Raw genomic sequence first — 12,769 nt, 5'->3', positions numbered from 1 at the left:
AATTGTTTTGTCACTCAGTACCCTCATCTTTACAATGGGAATAAAAATGAGATAATTTGTGTAAAGTATTTAAAACTGCTTAAAACATTTTAAGTTCAATGAATTTGGTTTTAAAAAAAAAAGAAAGATAAAGTAAAAATTTTCCTTTTCTACCAATCCCACAAAGGAACCCTGGATTCCATTCACTTTAACATCTCGGCAAATCCACAAAGCACCACATGTTGTTGGATATATATTCATTAGTAATTATTATTACTATTATTATCACTGTTACTAATTTATGGGATATCTCCTATATGCCAGGTGCTGTTTGTATAATTATTAGAGCCAGTGTGAGAAGCAAGGATAAAGACCAGTTGGATCTGAGTGGAATTCCTTGGGCAAGTAACTTGACCTCTTAGAGCCTCAGTTAAGTCACCTGAAAATGGAGATGATGGCATCTTCACAAAAGCGATGGAAAGGACTGAATACATTCAATGCATGAAGACCTTGGCAAAGAATCAGGAACTAGATAAATATTCAATAATGAAGAACTAGAGGGAGAGGGAGAGAAAGAAAAGGAGAATAATCTAAGAGGGGGCTGACATTTTTTAGTTAGAAAACTGAGGCTCAGTGTTCTCAACCCCTGTCTCCCCATTCATCCCTGTTCAGGGACTCTTCCTCACCCCGTGCTGTGCTCCCATCAACTCCAGTTTATCCTGTAATTCTTGTTTATAACTCTCTCTCATTGAACAACCCTGCTCTTATCGAGCTGTGGAGCTGTCCTTTGGAAAGAATAGGATACTAAGCTTCTAGGACTGCTTGTTGAAACTATTTTTTTGGTATCACAGATACTTGGAGATGTTTGGTCTCTCTTGCCTCATAAGCAGATACATTATCTCCTTTGGATGAACCCTTATATAGCTATGTCTATTATGTTCCTTCACATATGCTACCTGCTATTGTAGTTATTTGGGGACTTATCATATCTACTCCAGTAGGTCACACATTTTTTTTTTTTTTTAAGTTAACAGGACTGTGTTTTACTCAGAAAATCCAGAGGTAAAGACTCCACCTGTCAATGCAGGAGACATGGGTTGGATCCCTGAATCAGGAAGATCCCCTGGAAAAGTAAATGGCTGCCCACTCTAGTATTCTTGCCTGGAAAATCCCACGGATAGAGGATCCTGGCAGACTATAGTCCATCGGGTTGCAAAGAGTCAGACACAACTTAGTGACTAAACAACAACAACCCCAGTGTCTGCAGTGATTCTTCCAGATCTTTCTTCCTGATCTTTGGCTCTTCACCTCCCTCTTGAAACAGTTGTACTATTTACTGGGAAAGTTGGGGGAAGGAGCCACTAGGTATAAATGCTCTTCATCTCCAAATGCATCTGTATTTTCTGATGCCTGATTTCTAAAGAAGCAATGAACCTCTCTTGGGCAAAGCATACAACTTTACTGATACATATCCACTTTTACTTATGCTCTTAGACCTATTTTAGAGAGCTGGCCAGCACAGCCTAAGGGTTAAATGTGTGTTCTGTTTAGCCCCTGCCTCCAGGGTGAGTGGTGTTTGGTGGTTTAGCCACTAAATCATGTCCGACCTTTGCAACCCCATGGACTGTAGTCTGCCAGGCTCCTCTGTCCATGGGATTCTCCAGGCAAGAATCCAGGGTGAGAATAAGGATTATAAGGGTGAGAATAAGGGTGAGTTAGTCTGTGGAAAGTACTTAGTAGATAGAGTACTTAGCACATGGAATACAATCAGTAATTGTTGTGTGTGTGTGTGCTAAGTCACTTCAGTCGTGTCTGACTCTGTGTAACCCTATGGACTGTAGCCCACCAGGCTCCTCTGTCCATGGGATTCTCTAGGCAAAAATACTGGAGTGGGTTGCCGTGCCCTCCTCCAGGGGATCTTCCTTACCCAGGGATGGAATCTGGGTCTCCTGCATTGCAGGCAATTTCTTTACTGTCTGAACCACCATGAAAGCCCCCAGGAATTGTTAGCTATTATTATTAATTACCTTCCATCATCTTCTACAACTTGCTTCTTTAATAATCTTCTTTCATCCCTTTCTTCGGAGAAGGCAATGGCAACCCACTCCAGTACTCTTGCCTGGAAAATCCCATGGATGGAGGAGCCTGGTAGGCTACAGTCCATGGGGTCACGAAGAGTTGGACACGACTGAGTGACTTCACTTTCACTTTTCACTTTCCTGATTGGAGAAGGAAATGGCAACCCACTCCACTGTTCTTGCCTGGAGAATCCCAGGGACAGGGGAGCCTGGTGGGCTGCTGTCTATGGGGTTGCATAGGGTTGGACACGACGGAAGCGACTTAGCAGCAGCAGCAGCAGCAGCAGCCTCCCTTTCTTCAATCTTATTCTCAAATCTCAAATTTTAAAAAGTATCCTTCTAACTATGCATTCTGCTTAATTCATCATCTTCACTGGCTTCTTTCTTTTGGTTGTGAACCAAATTTCTGGAAAGAATAGTTCATATTTACTGGCTTTATAACCTAATTTCCTGTTTCTTCCCTGATTTACTGCAGACAATCTAGATTCCAGACCCAGTGCTCCACTGACTCTGTTCTGACAAAAATCACCAGTGACTTCTTCGGTCTTCATCCTACTAGATGTCTCTGAAATTTAACACTCCTTTTGGAAAAACTCCCCCTACCTTAGCTTTGATATTAATAACTTTACTTTCTCAATTCTCCTCCTGTATCTCTAACATCCCCTTCACTCTCTTTCAGCAGCTCCATTTCCTCTGTTCACTCCCTGAATGTTAATATTCCTGAGTATTCTTTCTTTTACCTTATTTCTTCTCATAGACTATGTGAGCGAATCTGGATCTTTGGCCCTGACCTCTTGACTGAACTATAGACTCATAGAGCTAACCGCTTGTTAGGTATCTCTGCCCTGACAAGCCACATGCATCTCTAAACCAACAAGATGTCTTCCCTATCTCACTTAATGGCCCACCAACCAGTTAGCCAAGTTACATGTCTCAAGGCAACCCTCAAGGCAATTATTACCTCCATATCCAATCAGTTATCTAGGCCAGATTCTGTCTCCCTTATTCATAATGAGCTACCTTTACCTCTCCATTCTCACCATGTCTCTGCAAATCCAGACCCTCATTATCTCTCCAACATGGGACTGTTGAGGACCTTCCTTATCAATTGTCCATTCTCTAGTTTCTTACTATAGATAATCCAGTGTGCCACAGTTTCCAAGTATGATAAGTATAAAACACAGATCTATTTTCCTCACTTTCTGAATATAATCTTGCAGTATCTTCCTGCTGCCTGCAAATAAAGCCTACTTTTTAAAACTTTGTCTAGCAAAATTCCACTGAATACTCTAAGATCTAGTTTCTTTGTACTACCTTCTGTTCCCAGGCTAACCAAGGCACTTCTTTGTACCTTACTGTGTATAATCTGCAGTCTAGTTTATATCTCTCTTCTTGTGACATAATCACTGGGATAGACTAGTTGACCCCTAAGGTGATGTCACCAAGCTATAATGGTATCTCTCCTGTTGTATTACCTGCTTAAAAGTGCTCGCTTTCCAGAGACCCAAATGGAAACCTAGAAATTGTCCTAGATTTCTCATTTATAAATGTAGTCAATAGATACTAACAATTTTACCTTCCAGGCATCATAAATAATGCATCATCATAATAAGACCAAATACTATATCATACTTACTATGTGACAGACCTTGTTTGAAGTTAGATAGGTATATAGAAATAGATAGATACGATGTATAAATATATAACACAGAACTAATAGAGTATAAAAATATTAATATATATCTCAAATAGTTGTAGTGAGTATTAAGTGTTCTAAGTGTACTTTTATACATATCAATTAGAACAGTTTATCCTCACAATAACCATTTGAGATACATGCTCTTATTTTATTTTAGACAGTAGGGAAACTAATTTAGAGAGGATTACCTATTTACTCAAGATCACACAGTTAATAAACCATGGATCTGGGCTGTGAACCCAATCAGTGTAGCACCAAAGTCCTTGCTCTTAACAGTTGCTCTTTTCTGCCTTTGATTCAAGTAGCAGTAATAGTAGCATACCCTAAAGTTTTCTATGTACGAAGCACTGTTCTGAATATATTACATGCATTACTTCATTCAGTCCTTACAACACCGTCTGTGAGGTAGGTGCTGTTGGTGCCATTTTTCTCCTTGATTTCCTGTATAGATAAACTTAAAGAAAACTGGATCAAAATTCAAGCTGGAAACCCTGGAAATGAAATACTCAGTTCAAAAGAGTAGCTTGTACTCTTTAAAAGGCTTGTTTCAGAATTCCTTGGAATTTTCTCTCTTTTTCAGATAACTTAACACAAACTTTTAGATAACTTTCCAATATGAGAGTTAGGGTCCTTTTTATTCATTCAGCCATCTACCTATTAAGCAAATATTTATTGAATACCTACTATAAGATAGACACTGAATCCTCCAGAGAATGTTTCTTCTCTTCAGAAAATAAAAAAATCTAGAAAGTGAAAGAGACATAAAAGGCAACAAGTACAATGAAGTATAACAGGTAGAATTATAGAGAGGTTAAAAAAACAGATTCTAGTGACTATAACCATGGGAAATAGAAATGCAACAAGGGTGGAGAAGTGATGCTCTCATTATGATTATAGATCTTTAAAAGCTATCATTTGAAGCCATGTTTATTATTGGGCTGGGAATAATAACACTTCTGTGTTTGTATAGCACCAATTCTGTACAATTTTAAGATAATATCTTAGTAATCTTCACAACCTTGGAGGTCTGACCAATTATAATTATATATCACCATTTGCCGTACGGGAAAGCAGAAGTACAAGGTAGGGAAGGCAGAAATTCACGGTTGCTCCAAAAGTTCCTGGTGGACCTAGAAATGGAATTCTAATTTTCTGTAGCTCATTGAAGTGTCCACAATAACAAGATCATGCTAATTCCACACTCTCTCCCCATTTCTCCCCTTGTCATGGAAAAGTAGAGCAAAATGTTATAGCTGAAAAGGCTAAAGTGGAGCTAAAGACAGCTGGATACAGTGACGAGCTCTGCAGTAAATGCCAGATAAATTATGGTACAGATTTGTGATAACGAGTAGGACTGATGTTTTTGGGATAATTCAGGCTGTCTGCCAGAAGGAAGGAGAAAGCAATGGCACCCCACTCCAGTACTCTTGCCTGGAAAATCCCATTGACGGGGGAGCCTGGTGGGCTGCAGTCCATGGGGTTGCTAAGAGTCGGACATGACTGAGCAACTTCACTTTCACTTTTCACTTGCATGCATTGGAGAAGGAAATGGCAACCCACTCCAGTGTTCTTGCCTGGAGAATCCCAGGGACGGGGGAGCCTGGTGGGCTGCTGTCTATGGGGTCTCGCAGAGTCGGACACGACTGAAGCGACTTAGCAGCAGCAGCAGCAGCCAGAAGGAAACTTTGTTTTTGCTTTTAAGTTGATGTACATAGGTATAACTTAGAGTACATTACATAAATCATAGGTGTACGCATTGATAATGTCTACAAATGAATACTGTATTTGTTCGCTAGACACACCATGACTTAAGTAACAGAAATTATTTTTTTCAGTTTTGGAGGCTGTAAGTACAACATTAAAGTGCTGTCAGAGTTACATTCCTCTGAGGCTTCTCTTCTGGCTTGCAGATGGCCACTCTCTTACTGTCTCTTCACGTGATCTTTGCTCTGTGGCCTTGTATCCCTGATGTCCCCTCCTCTTTTTCTCAGTCATACTAGATTAGTGAGTGAGTGAAAGTCACTCAGTCATATCCGGCTCTTTGCAAGTCCATGGACTGTCCATGGAATTCTCCAGGCCAGAATACTGGAGTCGGTAGCCTTTCTCTTCTCCAGGAGATCTTCCCAACCCAGGGATCGAACCCAGGTCTCCCGCATTGCAGGCGGATTCTTTACCAGCTGAGCCACAAGAGAAGCCCAAGAATACTGGAGTGGGTAGCCTATTCCCTCTCCAGGGGATCTTCCCAACCCTGGAATCGAACTGGGGTCTCCTGCACTGCAGGCAGATTCTTGACCAACTGAGCTATCAGGGAAGCCCTAATACTAGATTAGGGCTGTTCCCAAATGGTGTCTTAATTTAATCATTTCTTTAAAGACCTTATCTCCAAATAAAGTTGCATTCTTAGATACCGGGGTGAGGGTGGGACTTTAACATACGAATTTGGAGGAGGACACAATTCAACCATAGAAAATACATGTATAAGATACAGCCTAGATCAAGATATAGAACATTCCCTTGCTCTCAGAAGGCTCTTATGTACTTTTGTCTAGTCAATCATTCTCCAGTGCTAATAGCTTTTCATTTTATCATTATTGATATATTTTTTCCTGTTTCAGAACTCCATAATATTTACATGCTTGTTATCATTTGACCGCTATTTTTTCCCTCAAAATGATGTGTCTCAGATTAATCCATATTATTTCATGTAGCAGTATTTTATTTCATTTTATTGTGTAAATATATTGTAATTTATATAATATTTGAGTTGCTTCCAATTTTTGGCTTGTGATAAAGCTGTTGCAAGCATTCTTGTATATGTCTTTTGGTGGACATAATCCTTTCTGTAAAGTATATAGCAAAAGTGGAATTGCTAGGCTATAGATATATGGGTGTATTTAATGCTGCCGTCTATGGGGTCACATAGAGTTGGACGCTACTGAAACGACTTAGGCTAAGTTGCTTCAGTCGTATCCAACTCTGTGCGACCCCAGACGGCAGCCCAACAGGCTCCCCTGTCCCTGGGATTCTCCAGGCAAGAACACTGCAGTGGGTTGCCATTTCCTTCTCCAATGCATGAAAGTGAAAAGTGAAAGTGAAGTCACTCAATCGTGTCCGACTCCTATCGACCCCATGGATTTCAGCCTACCAGGCTCCTCCATCCATGGGATTTTTCCAGGCAAGAGTACTGGAGTGGGGTGCCATTGCCTTCTCCAGCAGCAGCAGCAGATGTTAATAAATACTATAGAATAACTTTCCAAAGAAGGTATGCCAACACATACTCACACTAGCAATGTAAGTTCCAGTTGTTGAACATCTTGATCAACACAGCATTATCCGTCTCTAATTTTAGTCATTTTGATGGGATGTATATCATTGAAGTTTTAATTTGTATTTCCCTGATGACTAATGCTGTTGACTTTTGGTCATTCAATATCCTCTTTTGTCAACTGTTGTTTAAATCTTCTTTCCACTTTTTAATTGGTTGACTTTTTTCTTAATTTCTGTTTTTTTTGTATATTCTGGATACAGACCCTTTTTCAGGATTTGTATTACAAGTATCTTCTCTTGGCCTATGGCTTTTCTTTTTTCTTTTTAAATGGTGTCTTTTCATGAATAGACATTCTTAGTGTTAATTAAGTTCAATGTTTCAATCTTCCTTTTACAGGTTGTCTTGATGTTCCATTTTAAGAAATCTTGTCTAACTCCAAAGTCATGAAGATATTCTCCTATGTTTTCTTCTAGAAGTGTGATTGCTTTATTTTCATGTAAAAGATTATGATTCATCTCAAACTAGTTTTCCTGTATGTTTATCCGGTTGATCCAGCACCGTTTGTTTCCCACTGAATTGCAGTAGTGGCTATGTAGCTAATTGTGCATGCGTGTGCTCAGTCATGTCCAACTCTTTGTGACCCCATGGACCTAGCTCACCAGGCTCCTCTGTCCAAGGGGTTTTACAGGCTCCTTCTCCAGGGGATGTCCTCGACCCAGGGATCAAATACCTAGAAGAGAACTTGAGATAATATTAATTCATAAATAATTTTGGCATGGGAAAGGCTTTTTCTAAAGTTCTTTTCAAACTTCTCAAGCTACTCAAAAACATTTAATACCCCAATTTTTATCTAACATTAAATTTTTATCAATTTTAAAACAATCCAATAAAAAGGACAAAAAGAAAGACAAGAACAGATTGAAAAAATATTTTTTATACATATGACAAAACATCCTTAATATACAAGAAATTACCACAAGTAAACAAAAGATAAATAACCAATAGAATGAATGGGCAAGGGAGACCATGGAGGGGGGGAATCTTAACAGAAAACAGGCACATGAAAAGATACCCAGCCATATTCATATATTTTAGTTATACAAATTAAAACAAAAATAGTCATTTTTTTCTATTCAATTAAAAATTAAAAGTTTAGATAAGTTCAAGGCTGAAGGGAAATAGGTATTACTATGTACTGCTGTCCATTCTGAAGGAGATCAGCCCTGGGATTTCTTTGGAAGGAATGATGCTAAAGCTGAAACTCCAGTACTTTGGCCACCTCATGAGAAGAGTTGACTCACTGGAAAAGACTCTGATGCTGGGAGGGATTGGGGGCAGGAGAAGAAGGGGATGACAGAGGATGAGATGGCTGGAAGGCATCACCGACTCGATGGACATGAGTCTGAGTGAACTCCGGGAGTTGGTGATGGACAGGGAGGCCTGGCGTGCTGCAATTCATGGGGTCGCAAAGAGTTGGACACAACTGAGCGACTGAACTGAACTGAACTGAACTGAACTGAATGTACTGCTGATAGTGTAAATGATTAGAAAGCAGGCATTTCACCAGGCATTTCACAATTTTGTTGCAGTATTGCTTTTAATAGTGTAAACGTGCTGAGTTGTGTTTCCCCAAAATTCATTTGTGGAAACTCTAAGCCCTGGAGCCCCTGAATGTGACTGTATTTGGAGATATGACTTTTAAGGAGGTGACTAAGTTAAGATGAGGTTGTTAGGATGGCCCGTGGTCTAATTCAACTGGTGTGCTCGTAAGGAGGAAATTAGGACACCAACAGATGCACAAAGGAAAGAACACAAGAAGAGAGAGGGAGAAAACGGTCATGCACAGCATGAGAAGAGAGACCTCAGAAGAGATCAACCCTCACTCACCTTAATCTTGTAATGCTGGCCTCCAAACTGTGAGAAAATAAATTTCTGTTGTTTAAGCTCCCCAGTCTGTGGTATTATGTTATGGCAACCCTAGGAAACTAATACAAACAGTAATTTTCAATGGCTGTAAAAGGAAGAAAATGTCACCAACAGTTATCTCCAAAAAAATGGGATTATAGAGTAGGAAGGATAGAAGGTAGAGAAATTTTGTTTTACCTTATACCTCCCTATTCTGTTAATATTTAAAATATTGAACCTATAATATTACTGTTGTAATAAAGTAGTTAATTTTAAAAAGCAATGGAAATTTTTTATTGTTTCTGTGCATCAGTATTTAAAGAATTAAGAAAAATGCCAAGAAATATATCCTTTGTGAGCATAAAATTTTCTCTTGTCTTACTTAGTTTTGATTTGCCATTTCTTCATGGGCTAGCTTTGAAAATAAATGTAATTCGTTTTGACTCTTTTGTCTGGTTCAATTGCTAATAGTTCAGCAGTATTGTTTTCTGTTGTTTTTCTTTTATAAATCTTTGGGTTTATTTCTTCTTTCAAAACTTGAGAAATCATAATTTCGTGCGCTCAAGAATTGCATCAGAGTATTTAGAAAAACCCCTCAGCTTAAAGTTGAGTTCTTCATTTTTCCAGAAGACATCAACCAATCTACTGTAACATGAAATGAGTAATAACCATGCTGTTGTAATAACCCTCTCTTTTAATTACAATCTAGGAAAAAAGGGTTAGGGATAAATATATGGTAGACAGCACTGTTATTGGGCAATATTCCACTCTAAACACAAGTCTACAGCTCTACTTAAAATCTCCTTAGAAACATGATTCTCAGATAACTAAGGGAATACAAAAATGGTATAGCCACTAATTATTAGTTGACATTAAATGTTAATATAACTTTATTGCCAACATTTGTTTTCTTTCTTTTTGGATAATATTAGTGAAGTCTAAGTAACTATCTCACTCAGGTTAAAAATATGGTAGTATGAATTAGTAAATAAATGGAAAATGTGACATTTAATTAACCCACTTTAAAATTGTTCAGACGTTCTTTAAGCAGAGCTATTAGAGTAGGAATGGAAAAAATACTGTAGCTGAATGGCGGGAACCTCCTTGGGGCTTAACCCTCCAAGCTTTCTCACAATTGGCTGGCATCATCTATTGCCTTCACTGACATTATAATCCAATTGAATAAGCATTATTTTATGGGCCTCCTATGGGTCTGAAACTTTTGTTAGGTCCTGAAAGCGCAACAAAAGAAGTAAATGAAATCTGAAACAGCCAAGGCACCATGGAGAACATTAGGAATCACATACCAGCAGTAGTGTTTGCCTGACTTAAGCAGAGGGGAGGCCATCCTCAGTTCAGCCCTTAGTCTCAGCAGTAGGAACTGTAGAGTAAAAGAACAAGATAGGAAATACTACATGACTTGAAGGAAATTGTACAAACTATTATCTTTGGAGAAGGCAATGGCAACCCACTCCTGTGCTCTTGCCTGGAAAATCCCATGGACAGAGGAGGCTGGTAGGCTGCAGTCCATGGGGTCACTAGGAGTCGGACACGACTGGGGGAGCCTGGTGGGCTGCCATCTCTGGGGTTGCACAGAGTCGGACACGACTGAATCGACTTAGCAGCAGTGGCAGCAGCATTTCCTTAAAGGTCCATGTTTAAAATGCCTTAGTTACATATAACTTACTCATTTGGTCATTCATTTTGCTCAACAAATACATATTTGGTGCCTATGATATCCTGGGCATTATCGGACTCTGGGAATATAATGGATCAGCACACGGCCCTCCTGACCTTCAGGAGCTCACAGATAAACAGTATTGACAAAAAGTAAATTAATGACTGTGCTGTGTGTTGTGCTTAGTCACTCAGTCGTGTCAGACTCTTTGCGACCCCATGAATTGTAGCTTGCAGGTACCTCTGTCCATGGGATTCTCCAGGCAGCATTATTGAAGTGGGTTGCCATGCCCTCCTCCAGGAGATCTTTCCAACCCAGGGATCAAACCCAAGTCTCCCACATTGCAGGTGGATTCTTTACTGTCTTGAGCCACCAGGGAAACCCAGATTAATGACCAGATCTCCCAAATCCTAAAAAATAGCTAGAGACATCCTAGATTCATGTGCAAACAGGAACTTGGATTCTTGGTCCATTGTTAAAAGACTTGCTGCTGCTGCTGCTAAGTTGCTTCAGTCGTGTTCGACTCTGTTCGACCCCATAGACAGCAGCCCACCAGACTCCCCGGTCCCTGGGATTCTCCAGGCAAGAACACTGGAGTGGGTTGCCATTTCCTTCTCCAATGCATGAAAGTGAAGAGTGAAAGTGAAGTCGCTCGGTCATATCTGACTCTTTGCGACCCCATGGCCTGCAGCCCACCAGGCTCCTCTGTCCATGGGATTTTCCAGGCGAGAGTACTGGAGAGGGGTGCCATTGCCTTCTCCAAATTTTGCTTCTATATGTCTCTACATCTGATTTCGACATGTACAGCTGTCAGAGAAGTAATTTTGAATTAACTGACTTCCCCATGCTGTCTTTTCTTTGTGTCCTATAAGTAGAAGCAAAATTATCAGAGACCAGGAAATGGTTTCTAATCTTTGGCTGAAAAGCTAGAAAATCTTAGTTTTATTAGTCACTAGCTTAAAACATTTCAAAAATAAAAGAAAGAAAGAAAGAAAGAAAACATATGTACCAGCTCACAAATTGCTGTCTTCAAAACATTTGGGGGTTGAGCTATGTTTATGTGTATATGTATGTGTGTATATATATATGCACACACAATCTCTGTTTAGAGCTTTTTAAATTTAAGAGGAAAATGTAAATTCAGGAAAATCCTCAGGGGAATAGTGAGTATCAGGAGTATGTATCTGCTTGTATTCTTGGTTGAAAATGGATCTTGGGAAGAAAGACATGCATGCTGATATGCTGGTGAGCAAAAAGGATAAGTTCTTTCCTGACAAAGCCACTGGCTTTGTTTGCTGGGCTTCTTTGCAGGGAGCGGAGCAGTGGAGGAGGTTGATTCATTTGTTTGTTTATTTCATAATCGACCCCAAACTATGTTTAAAACAGCACCAAAACTCAAGAGCAGGTCTGCACAATTTAGTCAACTTGTAAATGACATTTGTTTGGGAAACTGAAAAACATATCTGCTTTTGATTTAGAACTTTTTGCCAAACAAAATGAAGATGTTTTTAAGTTTATTCTACCCTCCTCAAGAATAAGTCAGTCTTGGAACTGACATTGCTTTTTTAATGCAAAGGTCCCTGTGAGCACTGGTACAGGCACTAATCAATCAGAGGAGAGGCCAGCCTTAAATGACCACGTTTAGGCTGAATTAATGATTGTTGTCTGGTCTCCAAGTTGTGTCTGACTCTTTTGCAACCCATGGATTGTAGCCCACCAGGCTCCTCTGTCCATGGGATTTTCCAGGCAAGAATACTAGAATGGGTTGCCATTTCCTTCTCCAGGGAATCAAACCCATGTCTCCTTGTCTCCTGCATTGGCAGGCAGATTCTTTACCACTGAGCCACCAGGGAAGCTGAAATTAATAGTACCTGCTGCTGGTGGTTTAGTAGCTAAGTTGTGTCCAACTCTTTTGCAACCCCATGGACTATAGCCTGCCCATAGTATTTTCCAGGCAAGAATACTAGAGTGTGGTTGCCATTTGGCTATCTGGTAAAGAATCCACCTGCAATACAGGAAACCCTGGTTCAATTCCTGGGTCTGGAAGATCCCCTGAAGAAGGGATTGGCTACCCACTCTGGTATTCTTGGGCTTCCCTGGTAGCTCAGATGGTAAAGAATCCACCTGCAATGCAGGAGACCTGGGTTTGATCCCGAGGTTGG

The sequence above is a fragment of the Bos indicus x Bos taurus genome, chromosome 3 (genome assembly GCF_003369695.1).
Source record: "Bos indicus x Bos taurus breed Angus x Brahman F1 hybrid chromosome 3, Bos_hybrid_MaternalHap_v2.0, whole genome shotgun sequence".
Lineage (NCBI taxonomy): Eukaryota > Metazoa > Chordata > Mammalia > Artiodactyla > Bovidae > Bos > Bos indicus x Bos taurus.
This window is presented reverse-complemented; position numbering follows the sequence as displayed.